Here is an 8,497-nt window from a genome sequence, read left to right on the forward strand (position 1 = left end):
CCTGGACCTGGAACTAACCCCCAGGCTCGCTGGGTACCTGAGCTGCCTGAAAAATCTTCCCGATCTTTCCAGTCCCCTATTTCCATTAGGCCCCCGACCCTCTAGCCTAACCCCTGCCAAACAACGTCTTCTCTGAACAGGCAGGTTTTAGGCTGAAAAGGCAGAATCATACCAGTCTGAGATCCAGCACCAGCTCCAGCTTCATGAGCTCACACACATAACCTGACACACACACAGCCCAGAACCCAGGGAACCTGTGCTCAGAGAGACTGTCCCCTCACAAGGAGACAATGCCATCCAATTATAGGACTGTTTTAGGGCTTCAGTGAGACCCTGTACTGAAGTGGGAGGGAGTCCATACTACAGCCCAGCTTGCCTGGCACCGCCCAGGTTATGGCTGGGGTCCTGCATTATTATTTATAGTGCCCTGCTTTGGATTACAAATTGTATGTCTACCCCAAATATAAGTGGGGCCGCAATAACTCGTCTTCTCTCCCTTTCCTCCTTGCCTTCCTCTCTGATTGTCTGATTGACACATTGCTCCACTGCTCCGTCCCTCTGTGCACTCCTGGAATGAAACTCCTGGAACTCCTGGAGTTCCCTGATGTCCATCACACCATGCGCAGCAGTAGTAGTAGTTAACGCGCAAGAGACACTCGGTGACTTGACGGCTGCCCAGGAATAGAGCTGCCTCAGGGACTCTGGGTGAAGCGGACTGCCCTCCACATGCTGGGTTTAGAGCAGAGAAGGGCATAGGAAGAGAAGTAAGGCCTTGGCCACCCCTATGACCGTGGGCTACTACTGAGAAACAACAGGGTAGGGCCACGTTTCTGCATCCACGGTCCATTGGAATCATCCTTTTGTGTGGACAAGGCCTTCCTCCCCGATTGCAAAGTGATTCCCTACCCATCCAGGCCTGAGACTTTTGTCTTTCCCTGACTACTGGATCCAGCCTCAGTCAACATTTCACCATAAGGATGGCTATGATGCAGGTCGTCCAGGGCCTCACTTAAACAAGCACGTCGTTTACTTCACAGCAGACCCACAAACAGGCCCTCCTTCATTTGTGGTAGTTGGTCCTGGTTAGTGACATTCACCATGTAGACCAGGGCCCTACATAAGTGACTCAAGAGGGCAGCTTGGGTGCGTGGGAGCAGAGCGCCAAGCCTTTGTAGCCAGGATGCACTTCAAAGCTGGCTCCCAAGGGACGTCTCAAATATGGCTAATGGGGCATGCGAATTTATCCCTGCCCACTCTTGAGACACCCTGGCATGACAGTAAAGAGATGTTTAAAGGTGAAAATCTGCTAAGACAAAGAGTATGATAGAGGGGGCATCAGCAAAATTCAGAAGCTTGAATGTAGATAGAAGAAGGATCATTTCTTTAGCTCTGTGGAGAAAGCTGAAACCGAGGTTTATAGAAGAACAGGAAGTCCAAAAAGCCGACCAGAACCCCAAAAAAGCTCCTAAATTGGAAACATGTACAGAGATTAAAAAAAAAAAATACTTTGCATATGAAGGATCAGGCGAAAGAGTAGCACTGGACAATGGTTGCTTAAAGACTGTGGAGCAAAATTTTGAAATTTTGTATGCAGGTAAATTAATCAAGCATAAGGATAGAATAAAAATGTGGGTCATAAAACTTTTCAAAAATGTACCCCCCATAGACTCTTTCTCAAGAAGCTACTGAAGGATGAGGGAGGCTTTGGGAAAGCTAGGAAGATGTAGCAGAGGTTCAGAATCCTCAGTGAAGGAAGGCTTCCTGGAGGAGGGGCATTTGGAATGGATCTCAAGGGATGGGCAGGGTGTCAGTGAGTTAAGGTGCGGGATGGAGCGGGGAGAATTTCTGGGTAATGGGAAGAGCATTCGCTCTGGCGTGTCCATAGGGCAGGGGGCTCAGGGTTGGCTCCCACCGGTTTGGTGGAAACAGGGAGAGATGCAGTTGGCTGAGGCCTGATCACAGCAGGCTTTGAATGGCAAGGAATCAGGACATAATTCTACAGGCCTGAAGGATGGTGAAGAGGGGCCCTAGGGCTGGGAGATGAGGGAGACTGGAGGAGCCCCCAGGAAGGGGACCAAGGCAGAAGGGACGCAGGTCTCCAGGCTGGGTCTGGGCACTGGTGAGATCACGTCAGAAGGGACCTCCTGAGAGGTGTGGGCGAGCTGGGGTGAAGACTGTCGGGCTGGAGGGATTGTGGAAGGGGAGAAGCCCAGCTGTCTGTTAAATTTCCCAGGAGAGGAAGGCTCTGAGTAGAGCAGAGGGACTGGGTGGTCACCAGGGCATAGAGCCACCTGCTTTAAAGACCCTCAGTGGCTCCATCCTGGTCCTGCAGGACCCGCTCCACACTGCTCCTGGACCACTGGACCAAAGTAGTCCAAAGTCTGGACGAGACCCCGAGGCCAAGCCTCCCAATGACATTTCGCCATCCTCCAGGCTGTCTTACTACCCAGTGCCCTGCCTTTCACCCTGTGAAATAAAGCCACTGTTTGAAAATGCTACTGGGGACCCCAGCTGGCTCCCACTCCCCACTGCCAGCCACACCACGTTTAAGAGGGCTGGGTGCGGAGCGCTGACACGCAGCAGCGGTGTATAACCCAGACAAATTACCTCCACTTCTCAACCTGTAAAACGGGATTTACAGTAGCTCCTGCCTGCTGGGGTGGTTGTGAGGATGACATGAATCTGAATGGGGGAAGAGTTTCGAATAGAGGCCAGAACCCACGGAGCCATCGTTGTCATTATCCTTATTAATATTAGTGCTGAGGCTTAGAGAGCGAACAGAGCCAAGATGACTTCGGGGGCACCTGAGCCAAAAAGTGGAGATCCAAGAGGGTTTTCGTGGCCTGGACTGACCGTGCAGTTTTGCAGGGTTTTGCCCTCCTCTGTGGCCTGGCTGGATGGGATCCCATGTCCTCAGGGCCTGTCCAGAGACCCAGCCCAGGAGCCATGCTGATGGGAAGGAAATCACAGTCACAATTTCTAGTGGTGTGTGAACAGCAGCAGGCTTGATGGGGTTTGGGTTCTGACTCACCAGGGTTCCTACCCTGGCCAAGGGGACCCTGCCCCACACTGGGGCCACCTGCCTTCCTGCTTTCCTTCAGTATGTGCTGGGGCACAGCCCTTTCCAAGGGATCCACCCAATGGGGGTCCAGGGTGGAAGCGTTTACAACCCCACACACCCTCTCTGGCATGATTTCCCCATCACTCTGTCCCACCCACACCCCGGGGCTCCTTGGCCTGGTGTCCAGGAGCTCTGTGTGGGGGGGATTGAAGGGTAGTCATTTTGTAGCATGGGGAAGATTTCAGGGCCAGACAGACTCTTCAGGGCTTTACAGGAGCCCCGCGAACATAGCCATCACCCTCACTGCCTCAGGCCTCCGGGGTAACACAGGTAAGAGCAGGGAGGGCTGTGTGGACACTGACCTTTCAGGCTTTCAGAGGAAGTCCAGCTGCTCAGCACTGCCCAGGTGTGGCAGGGATGACGCTTCCCACTCCAGATACCATTTCATGTGAGGGCTTAGTCGGTAATTTGGGTATGCTGCCACCAGGTGGCTCCCCTTTAAGGCCCTCTCTCCTTAACTACTGAGCAAACCTTGGATTCTGTGCCAGAAGAGAGGATGTTGGGCTTCTCTCCAGGCCCCTCCTCTGCCTGGGGTATCCCCCAGCCCCTTCTCCTGCCCTTCATCTCTCTCTCTTTGTTGCCCCGTCTACCCCACTCATCCTAGGGTCAGGAGTTCCTAATCCTAAACAAGCCCCTCTCTGCCCCTCCCAGGTTCATCCCAGCCCTGCCTAGCTGAGCTTCCCTGAGAGGCTCAGCACTTCCTCCACTCGCGGCCAGCACCTCAAACCAGCTCCCCTGCTGCCTTACCCCAGCCCTGGGACTCCTCCTCCCCTCTTCTGGCCATTTTCATGGGACTCCTCGTGCCAAGATCCAGTCCCAAAAATTCCCTGAGCAGTCAGGAGGCAGGTCAATGAAGGCTTGTTGAATGAAAGATTGGGAAAGGGGCAAACACATGGCTGAGGGGCTAATCGGTGGACACGTTTTTACTGGGCACCTATTATGTGCCAGACCCTGTGCTGGCCCCGGATGTGAATGAATCAGTGAAGAAGAGAAGTAAAGGGGGATGTGAAGGCCCAAAAACAGGAATGGCTAGAGAAATGGAGCAGAGGAGGGGACCAGCAGAGGAGTGGGTGGCTGGCTGGAGGGGTGGGTAGGTGAGTGCTTCTCATGATTTGCTGGGGAAGAGCCAGGTCACTTGGCCTGGGGTTGACAGAGGCAGTGTCCCCAACAGGACCCAGACCAAAACAGATGACTCACTTATATGCAAGGCCTTGGACAGTCAGCTGTTGCAGGGGAGGGGCAGGGCAGAGGGCGGTGCTGGAACCGAAATTGTGCTGTGGGGGCACCCTGGGGAGCTTGAGACAAGGTCAAAACAGGCCCTGCACAGATGGAAGCCAGTGCAGATTAGGAAGAAAAGCCTGGAGACTCATCCCAGAAGGCAGCGGTGACTCATTTATTGAGCACCTACTAGCTGCCAGGGATGGCCCATAAATCAATTCCAAGCCCCAACAGTGCTGGGCAGGAGAGTTAGCCTTACTTTGCAGAAAAGAAAAAAGAGAAGCTGAGTGGTGAAATGACTGATCCACGGCCACCCAGCGGCGAGGGCCAGAGTCGAGACTGACCCGAGTCCTCTCTTGGCTGGGATCTCCCCCTCCATCAGCGAGCACATGCATTCTCGGAGAGACCCAAGGAGATGGCAACCAATACGGAACAGATGGTGGAGGGAGGTGGGCAGCAGGGCAGCCTCCCCGGTGCCTGCGGAGCGTGAGCCAGCAGGGAAGAACCAATGGGTGACCAAGACACCCCGATGCGGGAGGCCTGGCCTCTGGGGATGCCTGGGTTTTGCTTGTGGGGTTGGTACCCTCTCTGGACAGTCACAGGTGAGCGGCTTCCCTCTCTGAACCTGAGCTTCTGCATCTTTAAAAGGCAGAACACACGCCCCCAGAATGACCTTCTGTCCACTGGGCTGGATGCAGTCAGCAGCGGAAGCTCGCCTGCCCTCCTTGCTGGCCCTCCCTCGGGTCATTTGTCTTTCTGGTCAGCCCGTTCAGCTGGCTGACACCGACTGCCCAGGGCCCAGACACCTCGGAGAGCCGGCCATGATGCCGATGCAAATGTGCAGGTGGCTGCTGCTTTATCACCCATGAGGCTCATCCCCTTCCCTCATCTGCTTTTCCACACGGCAGGCAGGGCAAATATTCACATCCCGTGCTGCAGACAAGAATGCAGGTGGGGAAGGAAGAGAAGCTGACCCTCCTGCCACCAGGCTTAGTTCTGGGAGCCTCCTGTGGATGGTTCCCCTAGTCCTCCTAGGAGCTCTAAAGGGTGAGTATCATCCCCATTTTACAGAGAAGGAGACTGAGGCTCAGAGAGCTTGGATGCCTTGTCCAAGGTAAAGCATCTCAGTAGGGTCTGGACTCGATTAAAACATGGGCTCTCTAGCATGCATGTGACCTTGCATGAGTCCCTCCCTCCCCCGGCCTCCACCTCCTCACCTCTGGGATGAGGAGGGTGGACAGGGTGAATTTGTCATTGAGGTCTTCCCAGCTCTGGCAGTTTGGAAGCCTGTGCCCTCACAGAAAAAGAGCACCAGGCACTGTGTCCTCACAGCCAGGCTTGGCCCCAGCTCTGTGACCAGCAGCCAGTGCCCCTTTCCTGGGTCCCAGCACCGCATCTGCAGGGCGGGGAGATGGCTTGGGTTTAGCAGGTGTGCGGAGCACTGATGCAGGTGACACCCGTGGGGCGTGGCCCTGTGAGGGGCCAGCATGCAGTTCTCCTGGGAACACCTGGGGATGGGCCCGGAGACCAGAGCCCGGGAATTCAAAGCCTGGTTCCTGGGGTCAGGGGGCTCATGAGGGAGCCTCTGGGGCTCTCCTACCCTTGGTTAATTTATTGTGATGCAAAAATCAGACTCGGGGCGGCGGGAAGCAGAGCCGAGTGCCAAGCACGCTTCCATTCTGTTCTGTTCCACATATTTTCAGTATTTATTGTCCCCATATGTGATGCTGAACATTAAAAAACATGTTGCTGAGATTCCTCCAGAAAGGGCTGACATTTCACAATATTCCTCTCATGCTGGGGATTACTGCTCAAGATGATGAAAACGTGGTTTATTCAAAACAGATTGGGGCAGAAGAAAACAATGGCATGGCCCCCGGAGAGGCTCAGTGCACTCCCATTCCCGGGAAAGACAGGCAGTGCACCTCCGCCAGGAGCTCCAGACCCAGGGCAGCCTCTGTCCAGTGGGGGCCTGGATTCCGAGAGGGAATTGGGTCAGGCAGACCCTGCACCCATCCTGGCCCTGGCTGGCTCCTGGGGAATGGGAATGGTCATCGCTTGGGGGTGCTTCAAAGTACCAGGCAGACATACCAGGCTAAGGACCCCAGCACCACCCTATAACATCCTTTTCCATTTTAAAGAGGGAGAAACTGACTTCAAACAACTTGCCGAAGTCTACACAGCTAGTTGGTTGCAGAGTCAAGATTACTGATTCAGGTTTCTATCCAAAGGCCCTGTTCTTAACCATGGTCACAAAACAGAAAGTGTCCTGGGAACAGAGGTAGTTGACTTGCTGTGTGATCCTGAACAAGTCACTTTACCTTTCGGGCCCCCAGTTTCCTCACCTGCAAAATGGGGGTGAGAACCAAGTCTGCACTGGCTGCCTTGAAGGGATGTAGTGGGTCCAGGAAACAGCAGGAGTGGGGGAAGATGAGGAAGCAGAGTGTGGTGTCTCGGTTTCTCTCCCAGCGACATCACCACGGGTTGGGAGGCTTCAGTGGCCAGACTGGCTCAGTTCTCTCTTGCAGAGGGCCTGGAGCAGGTGATTCCAGCCTCTGGGTCTTCTTTTTGAGCTTCACAGAATGAGGGGCATGGGCTCAGCCACCTTGAAGGAGGCTCAGAGAGTCCTGGCTTTGGGCAGACCTAGCCCCATCTCAGCCCTGCCACTTGTGACCAGGAGCTTTCCTTTGTCCAAGCCTCTGTCTGCCCACTGGGGACAGCTGATTGTGCCGGCGGTCACCGTAGAAGGTAAGTGTCCAACACAGAATCCAGGGGCAGTATCCAGAGGACACTGTCCAGGGGCAGGGTCTAGACCCCAGAGCCCCTTCCAACCCCCTCCCAAAGCAGGGGAACTGTGGGGCAGGGGGTCCAAGAGACACTGTGCCACCCACTAGGTGTCCCACAAGGAGACCCATGCAGCCTCTCCCCAGCCTCAGGCCCAGAGTGTGGGCCCATCTCCTGGGGGTACATGCCTGGCCTTCACTGGGGGCCCAGGGACAGGGTGCCACCTCGGACCCCTTTATTCTCAGGGCCTGCGTGTCCTGGATGACAGTGAGCACGTGGCCTACTCCTCTGCTCGTGTTTCTGGAGGGTCCTTTAGGGCTCCATGAAATCTTGAAATCTACAACCTGCCCATTTTATTGTCCTTGGCAACAGGGGCAGGAGAGGAGAGTGGAAAAGGGAGAGGTGGTTAGGCCAAAAGCCAGAGATGCCTAGACCCTCGGCCTTGTGGCAAAGTCAGGCTGCAGAGTCCGGTTCACAGTGACCACAGAAGGTGGTACCCTCGGCTGTAAGTGCCAGGGCCTTTGGTCCTAGGGACAGCTGTGCAGAATGTGGTGGTGCCGCAGGCTGCATGCCCCTGGAAAGGCAGCGCATCCCCTGGGGTAGGGGCAGGGCTACCTGCAGAGCAATCGGAAGTCCCAGGGCCACGTCCTCCAAGCCTCATCCTCCCCACTGCAGGCCCAACCATTCCCCACCCCCTGACTGCAGGTCCCACACGCCGCCCTCCTTCCAGGCTGGCTGCATCAGTGGGTAGGGCAGACACTGCCCTGGAGCTGTGGTGCAAGCGCTGTGTGGCCATGCCAGGCAGGCCAGAGCCCTGTGTGCTCTTAAAGAGTTGTGGCTGTGAAAGGGACCCTGCCAGCCGCCAGCTTTATGAGCCCAGTGTGCTCATTTGGGGCCTGCCGCATTTGGCGGCAACCGTGAGGCTTCTAGCTTCACAGCCGCCACCACCCCACATGCAGACCCAGCCTCTCTCCTTTCCTTCCAGATCCTGCAGCCAAACTTCCAGCTTCCTCTCCCGGCCTAGCACTGGGCTGCAGGTCTGCCCAGCCATGCCAGGGTGCCTGGGACTGCCCCCTTGGATGCAGCCAGACACTCCTTCCTCAATCAGAGGGTCAGCCTCTCACTCCCTTGACACCTATTGAGGGCTGGCTCTGCTCCTCTGGGCCCTGGAAGGTAGTGGGTGAGGCAGGGTCGCTCCTGTGCTGGAGCACACATTTGGGCATGGGGGCACAAGCAAGCCCCCGACACCCTTGCTATTGGTGAGGTCCTCTGGCTGGGAGGGGCACACAGCAGAGGCCCGAGGAGGGCTGATGGCCCTCAGGGAAAGCCAGAAAGCAGACGTTCCAGGCAGAGGGAACAGCAGGTGTGAAGGCT

The sequence above is a fragment of the Macaca fascicularis genome, chromosome 12 (assembly GCF_037993035.2).
Source record: "Macaca fascicularis isolate 582-1 chromosome 12, T2T-MFA8v1.1".
NCBI classification, from domain to species: domain Eukaryota; kingdom Metazoa; phylum Chordata; class Mammalia; order Primates; family Cercopithecidae; genus Macaca; species Macaca fascicularis.